Source organism: Oncorhynchus keta, unplaced genomic scaffold, assembly GCF_023373465.1.
Source record: "Oncorhynchus keta strain PuntledgeMale-10-30-2019 unplaced genomic scaffold, Oket_V2 Un_contig_1846_pilon_pilon, whole genome shotgun sequence".
In the NCBI taxonomy this organism is placed as follows: domain Eukaryota; kingdom Metazoa; phylum Chordata; class Actinopteri; order Salmoniformes; family Salmonidae; genus Oncorhynchus; species Oncorhynchus keta.
The window spans coordinates 175,641-195,805 of record NW_026280936.1 but is presented as its reverse complement, the minus strand read 5'-3'; the positions used below and the strand labels follow the sequence as shown (position 1 = coordinate 195,805).

Sequence of the window (20,165 nt, the reverse complement as noted above, 5' to 3'; positions counted from 1 at the left end):
CTAATCCAATGGACTTTCTCCCAGCACACTGACAGATAAGTAGGGATGTGGGAACTGGCTGGCTGGCTGTGTGTATATATCTACTGTAGTACTACAGACAGTAACAGGCTGTGTGTATATCTACTCACCATGACACAGTAACAGGCTGTGTGTATATCTACTCACCATGACACAGTAACAGGCTGTGTGTATATCTACTCACCATCACACAGTAACAGGCTGTGTGTATATCTACTCACCATCACACAGTAACAGGCTGTGTGTATATCCACACACAAACCAGACAGACAGACAGACAGACAGACAGACAGACGGCTGTGCCTTGGAGAAGTAGCCCAAAATACAACCTTTCACCTACTTGTATTTCTGAGAAGAGGTCAAACCAACCATCTCTGTACTTCTGCTTTCAGTTTAAAATGAGACGAAGCCCCGAGATGAGAGCCACAACATATGGACAATCTATCAAGCTAACATCCCACTGGTCAACGTCGACAGTCCATCAAGCTAACATCCCACTTGTCAACGTCGACAGTCCATCAAGCTAACATCCCACTTGTCAACGTCGACAGTCCATCAAGCTAACATCCCACTTGTCAACGTCGACAGTCCATCAAGCTAACATCCCACTTGTCACCACAGTCTCTGTAACATCCCACTTGTCAACGTCGACAGTCCATCAAGCTAACATCCCACTTGTCAACGCCGACTCCGTGATCCCACGTCAACGACAGTCCGTCAAGCTAACATCCCACTTGTCAACGTCGACAGTCCGTCAAGCTAACATCCCACTTGTCAACGTCGACAGTCCGTCAAGCTAACATCCCACTTGTCAACGTCGACAGTCCATCAAGCTAACATCCCACTTGTCAACGTCGACAGTCCGTCAAGCTAACATCCCACTTGTCAACGTCGACAGTCCGTCAAGCTAACATCCCACTTGTCAACGTCGACAGTCCGTCAAGCTAACATCCCACTTGTCAACGTCGACAGTCCGTCAAGCTAACATCCCACTTGTCAACGTCGACAGTCCGTCAAGCTCATCCCACGTCAACGTCGACAGTCCGTCAACAACATCCCACTTGTCAACGTCGACAGTCCGTCAAGCTAACATCCCACTTGTCAACGTCGACAGTCCGTCAAGCTAACATCCCACTTGTCAACGTCGACAGTCCGTCAAGCTAACATCCCACTTGTCAACGTCGACAGTCCGTCAAGCTAACATCCCACTTGTCAACGTCGACAGTCCGTCAACCTAACATCCCACTGGTCAACGTCGACAGTCCGTCAAGCTAACATCCCACTTGTCAACGTCGACAGTCCATCAAGCTAACATCCCACTTGTCAACGTCGACAGTCCATCAAGCTAACATCCCACTTGTCAACGTCGACAGTCCATCAAGCTAACATCCCACTTGTCAACGTAGACAGTCCATCAAGCTAACATCCCACTGGTCAACGTCGACAGTCCGTCAAGCTAACATCCCACTGGTCAACGTCGACAGTCCATCAAGCTAACATCCCACTTGTCAACGTCGACAGTCCGTCAAGCTAACATCCCACTTGTCAACGTCGACAGTCCGTCAAGCTAACATCCCACTTGTCAACGTAGACAGTCCATCAAGCTAACATCCCACTGGTCAACGTCGACAGTCCATCAAGCTAACATCCCACTGGTCAACGTCGACAGTCCATCACTAACATCCCACTTGTCAACGTTGACAGTCCGTCAAGCTAACATCCCACTTGTCAACGTCAGTCCGTCAAGCTAACATCCCACTTGTCAACGTAGACACAACATCCCACTTGTCAACGTCGACAGTCCATCAAGCTAACATCCCACTTGTCAACGTCGACAGTCCATCAAGCTAACATCCCACTGGTCGACGTAGACAGTCCATCAAGCTAACATCCCACTGGTCAACGTAGACAGTCCATCAAGCTAACATCCCACTTGTCAACGTCGACAGTCCATCAAGCTAACATCCCACTTGTCAACGTCGACAGTCCATCAAGCTAACATCCCACTTGTCAACGTAGACAGTCCATCAAGCTAACATCCCACTTGTCAACGTAGACAGTCCATCAAGCTAACATCCCACTGGTCAACGTCGACAGTCCGTCAAGCTAACATCCCACTGGTCAATGTCGACAGTCCATCAAGCTAACATCCCACTTGTCAACGTCGACAGTCCGTCCGTCAACGTCGAAGCTAACCCATCCCACTCCGTCAAGTCAACTTGTCAACGTAGACAGTCCGTCAAGCTAACATCCCACTTGTCAACGTCGACAGTCCGTCAAGCTAACATCCCACTTGTCAACGTAGACAGTCCATCAAGCTAACATCCCACTGGTCAACATCCCACTAACATCCCACTGGTCAACGTAGACAGTCCATCAAGCTAACATCCCACTTGTCAACGTAGACAGTCCGTCAAGCTAACATCCCACTTGTCAACGTCGACAGTCCGTCAAGCTAACATCCCACTTGTCAACGTCGACAGTCCGTCAAGCTAACATCCCACTTGTCAACGTCGACAGTCCGTCAAGCTAACATCCCACTTGTCAACGTCCAGTCCGTCAAGCTAACATCCCACTTGTCAACGTAGACAGTCCGTCAAGCTAACATCCCACTTGTCAACGTCGACGTAGTCCGTCAAGCTAACATCCCACTTGTCAACGTAGACAGTCCGTCAAGCTAACATCCCACTTGTCAACGTCGACAGTCCGTCAAGCTAACATCCCACTTGTCAACATAGACAGTCCATCAAGCTAACATCCCACTGTCAACGTAGACAGTCCGTCAAGCTAACATCCCTTGTCACTTGTCAACGGTCAACATCGACAGTCCATCAAGCTAACATCCCACTGGTCAACGTCGACAGTCCGTCAAGCTAACATCCCACTGGTCAACGTCGACAGTCCATCAAGCTAACATCCCACTGGTCAACATAGACAGTCCGTCAAGCTAACATCCCACTGGTCAACGTCGACAGTCCGTCAAGCTAACATCCCACTTGTCAACGTCGACAGTCCGTCAAGCTAACATCCCACTTGTTAACGTCTGAAGGAAACCAAACTCCCCATATAGGGCAAATGATCTCTGGAGACATACTGTATGAGAGGGGAGCACAGCAGGAGAGGAGGTTAGTGAGGGTACACACAAACACTGTGTGTCTGCCTGCCTCTACACAGGGGAACTTCCCCAAACATTTGACGCTACTTACAGAGGCCCAGCTGGAACTAATACAGCAGCAAATGCAGAACTGACTGTATCCATTTAGCAGTAGGTCTATATAGAGAAGGCCTTGTGAAGAGCACAGCCACGGTACAGAGAGAGTTAGTTTCTGCCTGCTCGGCCTCTGTGGTAATGCTTTCACATCTGTGCAGGGCTGTGTGGACACACACACACAGCCAGCTAAAGCTGCAGGGTAAAACCCCAGGCCTGGAGCTGGCAGGGGGCCATGGGTTTCCAGGAACAGACTATTCATCCAGTGTGTGTGACAGTGTGGTGTGACAATGCATTCTCTAAAAACCTTCACACATTTTGAAAAGGTAAAATCCTGTCATTGAGCCCATATCTTCATCACAGGGAACGGTTTAGCAGAGGGTGCAGGCTTTTGAATAGTGTGTGTTGGAGAGACAGAGAGCACACTAGGAATACCATTCACACCAGCGGCCCAACGAAGATTCATATTTCACAAAAATGCAAAAAGGGACACCAGTCTAATTCTGATACATAGGGTTGTTTCTAAAAAAATACACAGACAAACTCGCAAAAAGTGCAACACACACACACACACACACACACACACACACACACACACACACACACACACACACACACACACACACACACACACACACACACACACACGAGAATCACCACATAAATCTCCCACAGTTTGTGGACAGAGTGTTTTCCTTTTCCACTCTCTGTTCCTGTTGAACCAAAACAAGAGGAACTGAACCTGTATTACTGTCTCTAGCTGGCAACTACCTGTGTCTGTCAAAACCCCTCATCACCGTTTAAATATGAATGTCACTCATGGTTGCCTTGACTACTTGATTTAGCCTAGAGTGAAGAAACTACCATGTTTGGAAGTGAGTTTTATCAGTCTCACACATGAAATGGGGCCTCAATGGAAACAGCCATGCCTTGAAGAGTGCAGTGAATACTGCAGACCAATTAAACAATCCTCAAAGGAAGCAGGCGATGACAGAAGGTCATGTCCCTAATGGCAACCTATTCCCTATATAGTGCACTACTTTAGACCAGAGCCCTATTCCCTATATAGTGCACTACTTTAGACCAGAGCTCTATTCCCTATATAGTGCAATACTTTAGACCAGAGCCCTATTCCCTATATAGTGCACTACTTTAGACCAGAGCCCTATTCCCTATATAGTGCACTACTTTAGACCAAAGCCCTATTCCCTATTATAGTGCACTACTTGGCTTGGTTAAAAAATAAGTTCGTTTTAAAAAATTATCCAGATTTTTGGTTTTGACATTTTTGGTTAACATTAAATGCACTATGCGGGTTGAATACATATCTTACATTACTCATCTCATATGTATTTACTGTACTCTATACCATCTACTGTAGCTTAGTCTATGCCACTCTGTCTTTACTCATCCACATATTTATATATTCTTAATTCAATTCCTTTACTTTGATTTGTGTGTATTAGGTTGTTGTTGTGGAATTGCTAGATATTACTTGTTAGATATTGCTGCACTGTCGGAACTAGAAGCACAAGCATTTCAACACCCGCAATAACATCTGCTAAACACGTGTATGTGGCCAATAAAATTGGATTTGATTAAATTAGTATTTTTGATGACTATTATTTAATTCCAAGTCACCACCTCTATAGAGCTCTAGTCTGACTAAACCACCTCTATAGAGCTGCTGTCTGACTAAACCACCTCTATAGAGCTGCTGTCTGACTAAACCACATCTATAGAGCTCTAGTCTGACTAAACCACCTCTATAGAGCTGCTGTCTGACTAAACCACCTCCATAGAGCTGCTGTCTGACTAAACCACCTCCATAGAGCTGCTGTCTGATTAAACCACCTCCATAGAGCTGCTGTCTGATTAAACCACTTATATGGAGCTGCTGTCTGACTAAACCACCTCTATAGAGCTCTAGTCTGACTAAACCACCTCTATAGAGCTCTAGTCTGACTAAACCACCTCTATAGAGCTCTATATAAATAAAATTTGATTGATTGATTGATTGATATAGAGCTGCTGTCTGAAAACCACCTCTATAGAGCTCTAGTCTGACTAAACCACCTCTATAGAGCTGCTGTCTGACTAAACCACCTCTATAGAGCTGCTGTCTGACTAAACCACCTCTATAGAGCTGCTGTCTGACTAAACCACCTCTATAGAGCTGCTGTCTGACTAAACCACCTCTATAGAGCTGCTGTCTGACTAAACCACCTCCATAGAGCTGCTGTCTGACTAAACCACCTCTATAGAGCTGCTGTCTGACTAAACCACCTCTATAGAGCTGCTGTCTGACTAAACCACCTCTATAGAGCTGCTGTCTGACTAAACCACCTCTATAGAGCTGCTGTCTGACTAAACCACCTCTATAGAGCTGCTGTCTGACTAAACCACCTCTATAGAGCTGCTGTCTGACTAAACCACCTCTATAGAGCTGCTGTCTGACTAAACCACCTCTATAGAGCTGCTGTCTGACTAAACCACCTCTATAGAGCTGCTGTCTGAAAACCACCTCTATAGAGCTGCTGTCTGACTAAACCACCTCTATAGAGCTGCTGTCTGACTAAACCACCTCTATAGAGCTGCTGTCTGACTAAACCAAAGCTCTGTCTGACTAAACCACCTCTATAGAGCTCTAGTCTGACTAAACCACCTCTATAGAGCTCTAGTCTGACTAAACCACCTCTATAGAGCTGCTGTCTGACTAAACCACCTCTATAGAGCTGCTGTCTGACTAAACCACCTCTATAGAGCTGCTGTCTGACTAAACCACCTCTATAGAGCTGCTGTCTGACTAAACCACCTCTATAGAGCTCTAGTCTGACTAAACCACCTCTATAGAGCTCTAGTCTGACTAAACCACCTCTATAGAGCTCTAGTCTGACTAAACCACCTCTATAGAGCTCTAGTCTGACTAAACCACCTCTATAGAGCTCTAGTCTGACTAAACCACCTCTATAGAGCTGCTGTCTGACTAAACCACCTCTATAGAGCTGCTGTCTGACTAAACCACCTCTATAGAGCTGCTGTCTGACTAAACCACCTCTATAGAGCTCTAGTCTGACTAAATCACTATTAGTAGTTCAATGTAAATAAAGCAGAGTTTCCCCAAACTCGGGCCTCAGGACCCCAAGAGGTGCACGTTTAGTTATTTGCCCTAACACTACACAGCGTGATGATTAGTTGATTATTTTAATCAGCGAGGGTAAAAAACAAAATACCAATACCTCAAAGAAACTGCTCTCTATGGATCCTCTCCTCATTGCTCATTCTTCTGTCTCTTACATAGCAGGCATAAAATAAAATGGAAAAGTATCCGTGCAATGAATTATAGTCATTGTAATTAATAATCCAATTTTCTGCGCTAAACTATGTAGAATATTGGCCTGTTGGAAACTACAACTCCCTACGCAGGTTGGGAAATTAACTTGTTGGTCCATGATCATTTATCTCTACAGAAACTGCAGCACAACGTGTGCATTGAGCTCAAAAAAACTAAAACAAAATGGAATTCAAATAATTGAACCAACTGTGGCAAATGAGTTGTTTAAAAACTAGATTTCGGGTTAATCACTCAGCACTACTGGAGTCAAAAGCAGTGCACGATATAGGAACACGGTGCCATTCCGACACATCCTGAAAGTGGCCTGGGAACCTGTACTACCAGGACTGTTGATGGTTATATCACTCAGCCCACATTAACTGTACTGAGGAGAGCCAGGCTGGTTTATCAGCTTATCTGGCTCCACTGATGATGATGAATAAATGTGTGTGTGTGTGGTGTTTTCCCCCTGATGGACAGAAAGACAGGCTCAGGGTTGGTCATGTGACTAGCTGACAAAGCCTACCACTCTATTTCCCAGCAGCACTTAATGTAGTAATGCAATGCCCCCCCATGACCAATTCCCCTGTACCATCAAAACAAGTATTAACCCTTCACCCTCCCTCTGGGCAGAAAGATATTACAGAGGTAGGCTATCTTATGAAGTTATGAACAGGAAGAGGAATCTCTCATTCTAGAGATTCAGACAATGCTGGTTTGTGTGACTGGTTGAGTTATGAGGCTTGACTCTCTCTTCATTGTATCTGCTGCAGACATCATAAGAGACTCGTCAACTTAAAAAATACCCTCATTCCTCCAACTTTTTTCCCCTGTTCCGTTTTCAGGGCAGTTCAAATAGACTCAAATCCCTTCTAGCAGCAGTGACAGTTCTATGTCTGTCTCGGCTATTTCTGGAACTAGGCAACAATGATGGAAACAGGAGGGCTGTGTTCCAAATGGCATAAAGTTCAGATCATTGGCTCAAATAACTCCTTATAGACCTAGTTTGTTATTTACCAAAAGGAGGGCTGATGGCCTTTTCAAATGACTGACTATGACAAAACTATCTTCAGTTCAAACTTGGTCAACTGCCTAGTCATACGAGTTAGCCTACTTCCCCTTCAGTCTTTTTGTCAGTAAGTCCTAAAAAGTACAGACATTGGGTCAGTGAAAATTGGTGCCCAGCGGTCTACAGTTACAAGCCAAGTGAAAAGGTCCACTGTGTAGGGATGGGTCCCAAATGGCTCCCTATATAGTGCACTACTATTTATTGACCCTATCTCTATGCAGGGCTCCCTTGCAAAATAACTTAGTCTTAAAATGGGACTCCCTGTTAAAATAAAGGTTCAATATGGGCCCAGGACCACCAAAGTAGTGCACTATGTAGGGAATAGGGTGCAATTTGGAACACACAGTTTGTGTGTACAGTGCTGTTTTCAGCTCTGGATCTCTCTGGTTGGTGCTCTCCTGCAGAGCTCACAAACCTCCAACCCCTCAGATCAGCCAGTCACGGTTGAGGATCTCGAGAGGGTTTGAAACGAGAGAAGAAGAAAAAAGAGGAAATGAAAAAAGGAGAATTTGCAAGCAGAACCAGCAGCAGCAGCAGCATCATCATCAGCAGCAGCAGGAGCAGCAGGACATCTGCTTTAAATAAGAGTTACTTGAGAAGAGCTAGTAAATGCAAAGCGGACATAGAACCTACTGTAACTTTCACAAACGGGATTCTTAGAACTCTATAAACAGACACTTCAACAGTGGCTTCCAATTAGGGAAGGAAACTTGGGGTCTCGTTGTCTTTCCTTTTCTTTCTGCAGGGGCTCAAGGTTTTTAGTTTCCCGTCAATCAGCACTTCACAGATTGCCTTAACTAAGACCATGTGGGTCTCAAACCCCAAACTGCATGTGGTTGCAATTCAGTCATCCTGCCCCTAGGGGGGGCACCAATGTGGTGCCTCTTGCCTACCAACCGGTTAATGTATACTTCCTAAACGGCACCACATGGGGAAGGTTGTGCACAATGTAGGGATTAGTGCACCATGTGGAACACAGCCCATGTATTTCAGGAGGAGGACGGATCATCTCCATCTTGGTGTTGTTTTTAAAGCCTTTTCAGAGAAACTGGCTGGGATTAGAGGCAGCTCCCGAGTGGCACAGCGGTCTAAGACACTGCTTCTCAGTGCTAGAGGAGTCACTACAGACAGTTTGATTCCAAGCTGTATCACAACCGGCCCTGATTGGGAGTCCCATTGGGTGGCGCACAACTGGCCCAGTGTCGTCCGGGTTTGGCCGTCAATGTAAATAAGAATTTGTTCTTAACTGACTTGTTAAATAAAGGTTAAATAAAATAACGTGTGATTGATGAAGGGGGATGTCAGGGAACAGAGGGGCTCACTGTGCATCTGCTCTGGCCCTGACATATCCCCGTCTCATGTCACTCAGTGCTGATCTGAGAGAGGTTCAGGGCAGAGATGGGTTCAGGGCAGAGGTGGGTTCAGGGCAGAGATGGGTTCAGGGCAGAGATGGGTCCAGGGCAGAGATGGGTCCAGGGCAGAGATGGGTCCAGGGCAGAGATGGGTCCAGGGCAGAGATGGGTCCAGGGCAGAGATGGGTTCAGGGCAGAGATGGGTTCAGGGCAGAGATGGGTTCAGGGCAGAGATGGGTCAGGGCAGAGATGGGTCCAGGGCAGAGATGGGTCCAGGGCAGAGATGGGTCCAGGGCAGAGATGGGTCCAGGGCAGAGATGGGTCCAGGGCAGAGATGGGTCCAGGGCAGAGATGGGTCCAGGGCAGAGATGGGTCCAGGGCAGAGATGGGTCCAGGGCAGAGATGGGTTCAGGGCAGAGATGGGTCCAGGGCAGAGATGGGTTCAGGGCAGAGATGGGTTCAGGGCAGAGATGGGTTCAGGGCAGAGATGGGTTCAGGGCAGAGATGGGTTCAGGGTAGAGATGGGTTCAGGGTAGAGATGGGTTCAGGGTAGAGATGGGTTCAGGGTAGAGATGGGTTCAGGGTAGAGATGGGCGATATGGACAAAAATCCATTTCGGGGTAAATTGCCTGAATTGATGTGAAAATTATAATGTGCACCACAGTTGTTTTTCATTAGCCTTTAAAACTACTAGTTTGATTAACAACAATCACCGATATTACCAAAAGTTACTTCAAACTACACATTCCTCTAGTATAGGCTACTAATCGTAATGAATACCATCAGCAAAATGCCTATGATAAGTGGTCAGTATGGTCGGTGTATCGTCCCAGGTCTAGTTCAGGGCTCCTCATAGCATGAAAATGAGCCAATTAGGGCCAAGCAACAGCCTGAGTAGCAACAGCAGAATACAAATCCATACAACATAAAATAATCTAAATATTGAGTAAGCATGCAGCTTCTGAATCAGAGAGAAAATGAGAGGAATTTATTCAGAGCCTCCATAACAGATGAGTCACGACTGACTTGCCATTTGTCCGACACACACACACACACACACTAGACCTGGGATGTCTCTGGGAGGTGTTCTAAACCCTTTACTGTGCACTACATTTGACCAGGGAACCAGAAGGTTCTAGACAAAGTATAGGATGCCATTTGGGACTTATCCTCCCTCCTCCTGGTTAGACCTGACCACCACAGCCTGATCGAGGCCACGTAACGTCCACCCAGAACTCTGGGGCTATCCACTAACCCTTAGCATAATTCAACAAAGCTCTTCAGCCCCGGATATCATCCCAAATGGCACCCTATTTTCCCTATATAGTGCACTACCTTTGACCAGGGCCCAGAGAGCTCCAATCAAAAGAAGTGCACTTTATGGGGAATAGAGTTGCATTTGGGTCACAGAACTGATATCACCAGTGTTTACAGTTTCAAAGTGCCTCCATCCTCAAAAGCTATTTGCATCAATTAGAGACAGAGGGTTTCCATCGCCTGCTCTTCTCCATAGAACAAAGTCAACAGAGTTGCCACGGTAATGAGCTTTAGCTCAGACTCAGTCCCAAATGCCTCACTATGTCCTATGTAGTGCACTGTATAGTGCCATTTGGGACTCAGACACTCACCCAGAAGCTGAAAACCAGCAGGATTACTATAGCATCCCCTGTTTTATGAGTGTCTGAGAATCTGCCCTCATATCCAGGCACCGCACATGTTTGCAAATCCTAGTCTGCTGCGACTTAACCAAAGAGTAGTTTCCATGTTACCAGTGCAAAGCATCCTTGGCAATCCTCTTTAAAATAAATAAATAAATACTACTTGCTAGAGTGCACAGATTGCACTAGAGGGCTATAAATAACTTCCCTGAAAATAAAGGCTAATGGGTAAAGCATTTCAAAAGGCCCGTTTTTAACGTTGTGCTTTGAACATGATCTATGGTGTCAGAGACACTGGATACATCCCAAATGGCACTCTAGTCCCTACATAGTGCACTACTTTTAACCAGGGCCCATAGTACACTACTTTAGATCAGAGCCCTAAGTAGGAAATACAGAGCCATTTGGGACACAAGCCAGTGTGTTGCAGGGTCTGAGTGTATCTGGGTCAGGACATAAACAAGGCGTCCTCAGTGTGAATGCATTCCAAATAGACCCCTATTCCCTTTATAGTGCACTTCCAGTCCTGTGGGCATAGTAGTGCACTACATAGAGAATAGGGCGCCATTCAGAATGTAGCCAACAACAAGGCATCCTCAGTGCATGTTCCTGCCTGCCGCTGGGCACCATCCTGGGGGTCAGGAGGTCTGACGGATGAGCTGTTCCCTGGAGCTGAGGCGCACCAGTGTCGCCCAGAGACAGACTCTATTGTTCCCCAAGACAGGCCTGGCTGACTGGAATGGAGGACCGGTGTCTCCACTCTGCCTCTTCTCTCCTCCATCTCGGTCTGTCCATTCCTCATCAGAAAGCAGTAAGAAAAGACTTGTCTCCCTCTCCACTCCGCTTCCCCTCTCCACTCCGCTTCCCCTCTCCACTCCGCTTCCCCTCTCCACTCCGCTTCCCCTCCCCTCTCCGCTTCCCCTCCGCTTCCCTCCCTTCCCCTCTCCACTCCGCTCCCCTCCCTTCCCCTCTCCCTCCCCTCTCCGCTTCCCCTCCGCTTCCCCTCCGCTTCCCCTCCGCTTCCACTGCGCTCCCCCTCTCCTTGCCCTCTCCGCTTCCCCTCCGCTTCCCCTCTCCACTCCGCTTCCACTCCGTTTCCCCTCTCCACTCCGTTTCCCCTCTCCACTCCGTTTCCCCTCTCCACTCCGTTTCCCCTCTCCACTCCGCTTCCCCTCTCCACTCCGCTTCTCCACTCAATAAGAGGAGAAAGAGGGATAACTGACATAAATGACTGTCCTGGGATAGATGAAGCAGCATATGGACTGACTCAGTATTCAGCAGCCAGAGATGAGTCTATGACTGACAGCCTCTATGAATCAAGCAGGGTTTAATCACCTCTCCACCAACAGGGACACTGAACTCAAGTGATAAAAAACAAAATAATAATAACTCCCTGTGAATTCAGACAGTGATCCTCATTTTGAAGGGAGAGCATGTCTCCATCACAGTTCTTCATTTCATTTGAAGGACAACTGTATCCTTCATTGAAAAGGTGTCTACTGTGAGCCCTAAAGCTGCCCTTGGTCTAAGTCCCACAAGCATCCTGTTAGCAGTAAAGCCATCACCTGACTGGTGAATCTTAGTAATGAGAACTTTCCAGGATAAATCTGGGCTCTCCCCTGAATCCGTAACCCAACAATAAGTGGACGCAATGGCTAATCTGTCATTTGCAGGAGAAAATCTGAAAATCACTTCCTCATAAAGCTCCTCATTACGGCCCACTTCCATGTTAGAACATTGTTGTTCTGCAAGACTTGACAAGACGCCTGGAGATCCTGATGTGGCCTTGATAGTAACAGCTTAGCTCCAACAACATCTCGCTTTGTGTCTAAATCACATTCAATTACAGTAATTCAAAGATTTAACGATTAAGACGGATATTATTTTGGGATGACCCTTTAATTTTCCTGAGCTGTGTGCAATGGAAGGCAGACATTTCAATTTGACCCTAAATGAACAATGGAAGCTTTTCAACTTGGCAAACTTGAAAGACGAGCAATGAGAGGACTCACTTGACGTGTAGCCCACAATTTCAATGCATAAATGGTCAGTCAGGAGTCTTTCGAGGCTCTATATCCGGCCATTCCAATCCTCGGCTTTAAAATACCAGATGAGAGGTCAAAGAGAGCGCTGGATAACAGTTCCCCTTGCGTCAGACCTTCCAGACATTTTATAAATCACTGAGCAAGACAAGGGATCACATGGGTCAAATGCACAACGGCCCAAAATGGCACCACCAGTTGCTGTTGAAAGCCCACTGAATTTCTATACATGTGGGTAAGTGTAACTGTATCCGGTTGGATGCACGTCACTGGTAACTACAGAAACTGGTCATCCAATCCAAGCGAGACCATGTTTTATCTTTTCAATTGTTAGATGAAACAACAGGCCCAAAAAAACACTTGACTTGAGCAACGTAAATGGGGACCCTCCCAAAAACACACCTTCAAATCGGCTTTGACAGACTAGTGTTGCTAGTGGTTAGGTTAACCTGGGCTGTGGTTACCTTTCATCTGTAGTACCTGTGGTTAGGTTACATCTGTAGCTGTTCCCCATCTGAGTACTGGGCTGTGGTTAGGTTACCTTTCATCTGTAGTACTGGGCTGTGGTTAGGTTACCTTTCATCTGTAGTACTGGGCTGTGGTTAGGTTACCTTTCATCTGTAGTACTGGGCTGTGTGGTTAGGTTACCTTTCATCTGTAGTACTGGGCTGTGGTTAGGTTACCTTTCATCTGTAGTACTGGGCTGTGGTTAGGTTACCTTTCATCTGTAGTACTGGGCTGTGGTTAGGTTACCTTTCATCTGTAGTACTGGGCTGTGGTTAGGTTACCTTTCATCTGTACTACTGGGCTGTGGTTAGGTGACCTTTCATCTGTACTACTGGGCTGTGGTTAGGTGACCTTTCATCTGGTCATCATCTCCACAGAGCTTTTCAGAGAGTAGGAGTGCTGATCTAGCATCAGGCCCTCCCTGTCCATTTAATCATTATGGTCTTATAGGGAAATACTGATCCTAAAATCAGCACTCCTATTCTGAGACGTTTTGTGAATAGGCGCCCATGGCCTCAGAGACCACTGGTAATGTCACATTAGTTCTGGAGGGGTAGGGGTAGTTGATAGAGGGCCTCCCCATTATGCTACCAGCCTACCACTGGACCCCTCCACACTGTACAGCAGCTAAACACACTGAGCTCACAGCCCTTCTAAGATAATACAGGGATTAACTCATCACAGCACAAAGACCTGGTTCAATTGTATAGAGGCTTTAGAGAGAGAGATTTAGCCTGCCAAAGAAAGAAAACATTCAGAGACTGGAAACGAGTAGAGACATCCAACTGGAAAGTTGAGAACTATTTTTTCTGTCTTTTGTTTCCTTGGCCCTTTTTTGCTTTGACCTACAAATCCTTCAAAGTTTATTTGAGATCTGACAAATGTGGGAAAGGAACCAGAAACTTCATTTTTAAAAGTTTGTTGGGGGAAACGAGAGAATAGAAAACTCACCAGAAAGTTTATTAGGTACACATATCTAGTACTGGGTCGGACCTCCCTTTGCCTCCAGAACATACCAAATTCTTCGGGGCATTCTACAACGTGTCGGAAGAGTTCCGCAGGGCTGTTGGACCATGCTGATGCGATGGCATCACACAGTTGCTGTAGATTGGACGGCGGTACATTCATGCAGCCAACAGCCCGTTCCATCTGTGGACTGGGGACTGACCAGGCCACTCAAGTAAACTGAACTCACGGTCATGTTCCAGGCGATGTTTCCACTCCTCAGTTGTCCAGTGTTGGTGAAAGCGCGACCACTGGAGCCACTTCTTCTTGTTTTTAGTTGATAGGAGAGGAACTCAGAGTGGTCGCTGCAACAGCCCATCTGTGACAAGGATTGACGAGTTGTGCGTTACGAGATGCCGTTCTGCTTGTTGTTCCGAGATGCCGTTCTGCTTGTTGTTCCGAATCGATGCCGTTCTGCTTGTTGTTCCGAGATGCCTTTCTGCTTGTTGTTCCGAGATGTCGTTCTGCTTGTTGTTCCGAGATGTCGTTCTGCTTGTTGTTCCGAGATGTCGTTCTGCTTGTTGTTCCGAGATGCGTTCTGCTTGTTGTTCCGAGATGCCGTTCTGCTTGTTGTTCGAGATGCCGTTCTGCTTGTTGTTCCGAGATGCCGTTCTGCTTGTTGTTCCGAGATGCCGTTCTGCTTGTTGTTCCGAGATGCCGTTCTGCTTGTTGTTCCGAGATGCCGTTCTGCTTGTTGTTCCGAGATGCCGTTCTGCTTGTTGTTCCGAGATGCCGTTCTGCTTGTTGTTCCGAGATGCCGTTCTGCTTGTTGTTCCGAGATGCCGTTCTGCTTGTTGTTCCGAGATGCCGTTCTGCTTGTTGTTCGAGATGCCGTTCTGCTTGTTGTTCCGAGATGCCGTTCTGCTTGTTGTTCCGAGATGCCGTTCTGCTTGTTGTTCCGAGAGATGCCGTTCTGCTTGTTGTTCCGAGATGCCGTTCTGCTTGTTGTTCCGAGATGCCGTTCTGCTTGTTGTTCCGAGATGCCGTTCTGCTTGTTGTTCCGAGATGCCGTTCTGCTTGTTGTTCTGCGAGATGCCTTTCTGCTTGTTGTTCCGAGATGCCGTTCTGCTTGTTGTTCCGAGATGCCTTTCTGCTTGTTGTTCCGAGATGCCTTTCTGCTTGTTGTTCCGAGATGCCGTTCTGATGGTGGACACATGAAATTGTTCATTCAGAGCATTTTGCTGGCACTTCGTTCTGCTTCTACAGTAACTGTTCACTTGAGATGCCAAAGTTCTGGTTGTTGTTTCACACACTTGCAGAATCAATGCCTTGGTTGGTGTTCTTTATTTTGTTACCTGCAGCCTTTCTGGAGAATAGAACTGTTGTTCATTGCGGAGTTTGGATGCACCATTTCATGCTTGTATGATCTGCATCGAGATGCCTTTCTGCTTGTTGTTTTTCTATAACATCCAATTAACCCAGTTCCACATGAACATCCCAGTGCCAAATGGACTCATGACTTGTTGTTCCACAGAGAGGTCGGTCTTTAGATGGTGGACACATGAAATTGTGTCATTCAGAAACTTAAACAATGTGAAGGAATGCAACTTTATATTGCAGTTTCCCTATTGTGACTGACAAACATCAGAAACTTTGCTGGCACTTCGAGACAACACCTTCTCATCCATTCTACAGGTAACTGCCAAAATAAAGGAAACACTTGAGTAAATGAGGGATACAAAGGTATATTGAAAGCATGGTGTGCTTACCAAAGGAAGTTTCACCACTTGAGAATCAATGCCACCCAGACACGGATCACCTTGGTTGGTGTTCCCTTTATTTTGGTGTAGTTACCTGCAGCAGTTGAGGTTAGATGGAGTTGGTGTAATAGAACAGCTGGTGTAAGTGTAGAAGAGAGTTGGTGTATGAGTGTAGAGAGAGAAAGTGTAGGGGATATAACATTGCGGATAAAGTTTGGAATGACACCATTTCATGTGTACAACATCTAAAGATCTGCATCGCGAAACAGCTTTGTCGTTTCTAAAAGGATGCATTTGGGTGTTTTTCTATAACATCCAATTAACATTTGGTTGTAAAAAATAAAATAATTTAAAACGCTTCCACATGAACATCCATCAGTGCCAAATGGACTCATTAAGACAGTTTCCCTAGTTTCCATGGCTGCCCCTCAAACACAGTGCAAGGGGGAACGAGAGTGTAGGTGTGTGTGTGTCAGGCTCAGCAATGACAAAAAAAATGAATTAAGCTAATTGTGACTGACAAACATCAGAAACTTAAACAATGTGAAGGAATGCAACACGAGGTTCACAACATACAAAGTTTATTTAAAGTGAAAAACTCCATCGATGACAAACTATTTCAAAACAGTAAAGACATCAAATGTCATATTACACACACACACACACACACACACACACACACACACATACACACACACACACACACACACACACACACACACACACACACACACACACACACACACACACACATATACACACACACACATATTAAAGACCAGTGTAGAGTACAATGGCAAAGCTGGTGCCATATGGTAGAGGTTAATTAAAGCGTGTAAAATAAATAAGCAGTGTATGTGGAGGCCACGTGTCACTGACTGAGATCAGCCTTGCCACCCAGACACGGATCACCTCTGGAACTGTGTGATGGCACACTGTGGAATTTCACCCAGTAGGTATGGGAGTTTTTCAAAATTGGATATGTTTTCGAATTCTTTGTGGATCTGTGTGATCTGGGGAAATATGTCTCTCTAATATGGTCATACATTGGGCAGGAGGTTAGGAAGTGCAGCTCAGTTTCCACCTCATTTTGTGGGCAGTGAGCACATAGCCTGTCTTCTCTTGAGAGCCATGTCTGCCTACGGCGGCCTTTCTCAATAGCAAGGCTATGCTCACTGAGTCTGTACATAGTCAAAGCTTTCCTTAATTTTGGGTCAGTCACAGTGGTCAGGTAGGGCTGTGTAGGGGTGGGGAGAATAGCATAGTTTGCTTGTTAATGTATTTTTGTTTTCTCAGTGTAGAGAGAGAGTTGGTGTATGGGTGTAGGGTGTGTTTGGTGTATGAGTGTAGAGACTCTTCTCCAGGTTCATCTTGGTGTATGAGTGTAGAGAGAGAGTTGGTGTATGAGTGTAGCGAGAGAGAGAGTTGGTGTATGAGTGTAGAGAGAGAGAGAGTTGGTGTATGAGTGTAGAGAGAGAGTTGGTGTTTTAGCCAAATCCTATGTTGAAATTTATGTGTAGATGGCAGTTGGTGTAGATCGTTCACACCTTTGTGGAAGTTACCTGTGGCGCTGTGTGCTCTAGGGCAACAGTGTCGAGATGGAATTTGTATTTGTGGTCCTGGTGAGACCTTTTTGGAACACCATTATTTTGGTGTATGGGTGACAGAATCTGTGAGAGTTGGTGTATGAGTGTAGAGAGAGAGTTGGTGACATATTTGACTTCGGATTGTAGCAGGGGAGGCCGGGTGCTGCAGAGAGTGTTGGTGATATGATATGTGTGAAGAGTTGGTGTATGAGTGTGTATAACTACAGGAAAAGGGGAAGTATTTGGCTGTGGTGGTGACGGGGGTGTGTATCTATGGGAACGATACAAAGATACTTTTCAGCTGTGGTCCACTCCCAGGCCAGCTCTGACCATGGCCATAGTGAGAGAACAGCTGCTGAGGGGCAGTGAGCTGGAGAGTTGACATAGTCCCTCTGTGTCACATGGTGGCTGTGGCCCAGCTGCCACCCAGAACCCTCCGTCTGTAAATCTCCCCTTAGTTTGGAGTAGCTGAAATACTCCCCTAGTTAAAGACACTAGTTAGGCCCTGGAGTTATAGTTAGTTAAAGCCATGGAACTAGTTAAGACTCTTGGTGGGTGAGGTTGTGGTTGTAAAAAACTCAAGGCCCTCCACATAACCACTGACAGATAACAGAAAGCCACCATGAGGTCCCACCACCCAGCAGCGTGGGCTACATAATGACTGTGCTGTCAGTGCTCTCTCTCTCTCTCTCTCTGATTGACTTATTTCCTGCCTTGTCTTTAACAAGGGGCCCAGCCTCCCAAAGCAAAGAGCCAGGCCAAGCTTGGGAACACCATGGTAACATCCCTGATGTAGGGTGGCAGAAATCTGAATAGAAAATCACATATGTTTGGTTGGTATCCGGTTGTGGCAGTGTTTGGTATCTGGTGTATCTGAGTAGCTGAGAGGTCAGAGGGGGACAGAGTAGGAGGATATTATAGTCTACTGCCTAATGAGTGTTAGACCTCGCTACAGATATAACTGAGTAGTCTAGCTTGGACTCACAGCTTGACTGAGCTAGCTAGCATGAGGCAGACTGGCTAGTGAGGCTAGTAGCAGAGAGACAGAGACCAACTGATAGACAGGCTGGCTAGTGAGGCTAGTAGCAGAGAGACAGAGACCAACTGACAGACAGGCTGGCTAGTGAGGCTAGTAGCAGAGAGACAGAGACCAACTGATAGACAGGCTGGCTAGTGAGGCTAGTAGCAGAGAGACAGAGACCAACTGATAGACAGGCTGGCTAGTGAGGCTAGTAGCAGAGAGACAGAGACCAACTGACAGACAGACTGGCTAGTGAGGCTAGTAGCAGAGACAGAGACCAACTGAGTCCCTTCCCTGGCTAGTGAGGCGAGTAGCAGGAGACAGCTCTCTGTAATCTCTGGCTAGTGAGGCTTAGTTCCTGCAGAGAGACAGGACCAACTGACCAAACAGACTGGCTAGTGAGGCTAGTAGCAGAGACAGGTGAAATCTGAATAGAAAATCACATATGTTTGGAGAGTGTTTGGTATCTGGTGTATCTGAGAGCTGAGAGGTCAGAGGGGGACAGTAGTAGGAGGATAGACTACTGACTGACTAGATAGGCTGAGTAGTCTAGCAGGACTCACAGAAACCAAGCTGACATGACAGGCTGGCTAGTGAGGCTAGTAGCAGAGAGACAGAGACCAACTGATAGACAGGCTGGCTAGTGAGGCTAGTAGCAGAGAGACAAAGACCAACTGACAGACAGACTGGCTAGTGAGGCTAGTAGCAGAGAGACAGAGACCAACTGACAGACAGACTGACTAGTGAGGCTAGTAGCAGAGAGACAGAGACCAACTGACAGACAGACTGGCTAGTGAGGCTAGTAGCAGAGAGACAGAGACCAACTGACAGACAGACTGACTAGTGAGGCTAGTAGCAGAGAGACAGAGACCAACTGACAGACAGACTGCCATGAGATGTGGTCAGGACTGTTCCTGTACCTCCACCCCCCCAGTGAGACAGACTGATTCCATATGTGTTATTTCATAGTTACAATGTAGAAAATAATCCAAATAAAGAGAAACCCTGGAATGAGTAGGTGTGTCCAGACTTCTGACTGGTACTGTAGGTCAAAGGGGGTGGATTGTAGTAGTCATTGGAGTTTCCTTTTTTGGGTTTCTAGACTTGTGTGGATTATATTTATTGGTGAAAGAAGAGACGTGTCGTGGAGTTGAACCTGTATCACTGAGCATGACAGAGTGCTGTAACAGGGTACATACACTGAGTGTATAAAACATTAAAGACATCTTCCTAATATGGAGTCCTCCCTCCTCCTGCCATAAGAACAGCCTCAAATCGTCCGGCATGGACTCTACAAGGTGTCGAAAGCATGTTGACCCACAGTTGTGTCAAGTTGGCTGAATGTCCTTTGGGTGGTGGATCATTCTTGATACCCACGGTAAACTGTTGAGAATGAAAAACCCAGCAGCGTTGCAGTTCTTGGCACAAACCAGGTGCACCTGGCACCTACTACCATACCCGTTCAAAGGCACTCAAATCTTTTGTCTTGTCAATTCCCCTCTGAATGGCACACAGACACAATCCATGTCTCAGCTGTCACTAGGCTTAACACTCCTTCTTTAACCCGTCTCCTCCCCTTCATCTACACTGATTGAAGTGGATTTAACAAGTGACATCAATAAGGGATCATATATTCATATTCAGCTGGATCGTCTATATCATGGA

The 20,165-nt window shown here is 46.4% G+C and overlaps 1 protein-coding gene and 1 long non-coding RNA gene across 2 annotated transcripts in view; both read right to left on the bottom strand.

The window, feature by feature from the left end:
• LOC118379174 (serine/threonine-protein kinase WNK1-like) overlaps positions 1-20,165 on the bottom strand; it is a 196,429-nt gene that overhangs the window by 104,453 nt on the left and 71,811 nt on the right.
• LOC127920133 (uncharacterized) lies at positions 3,304-6,189 on the bottom strand. The gene is made up of 4 exons (XR_008105184.1): positions 6,042-6,189; positions 5,862-5,921; positions 5,141-5,200; positions 3,304-4,930 (listed from the first exon to the last, which is right to left on the bottom strand). It is a non-coding gene; the product is annotated as an uncharacterized LOC127920133 (long non-coding RNA).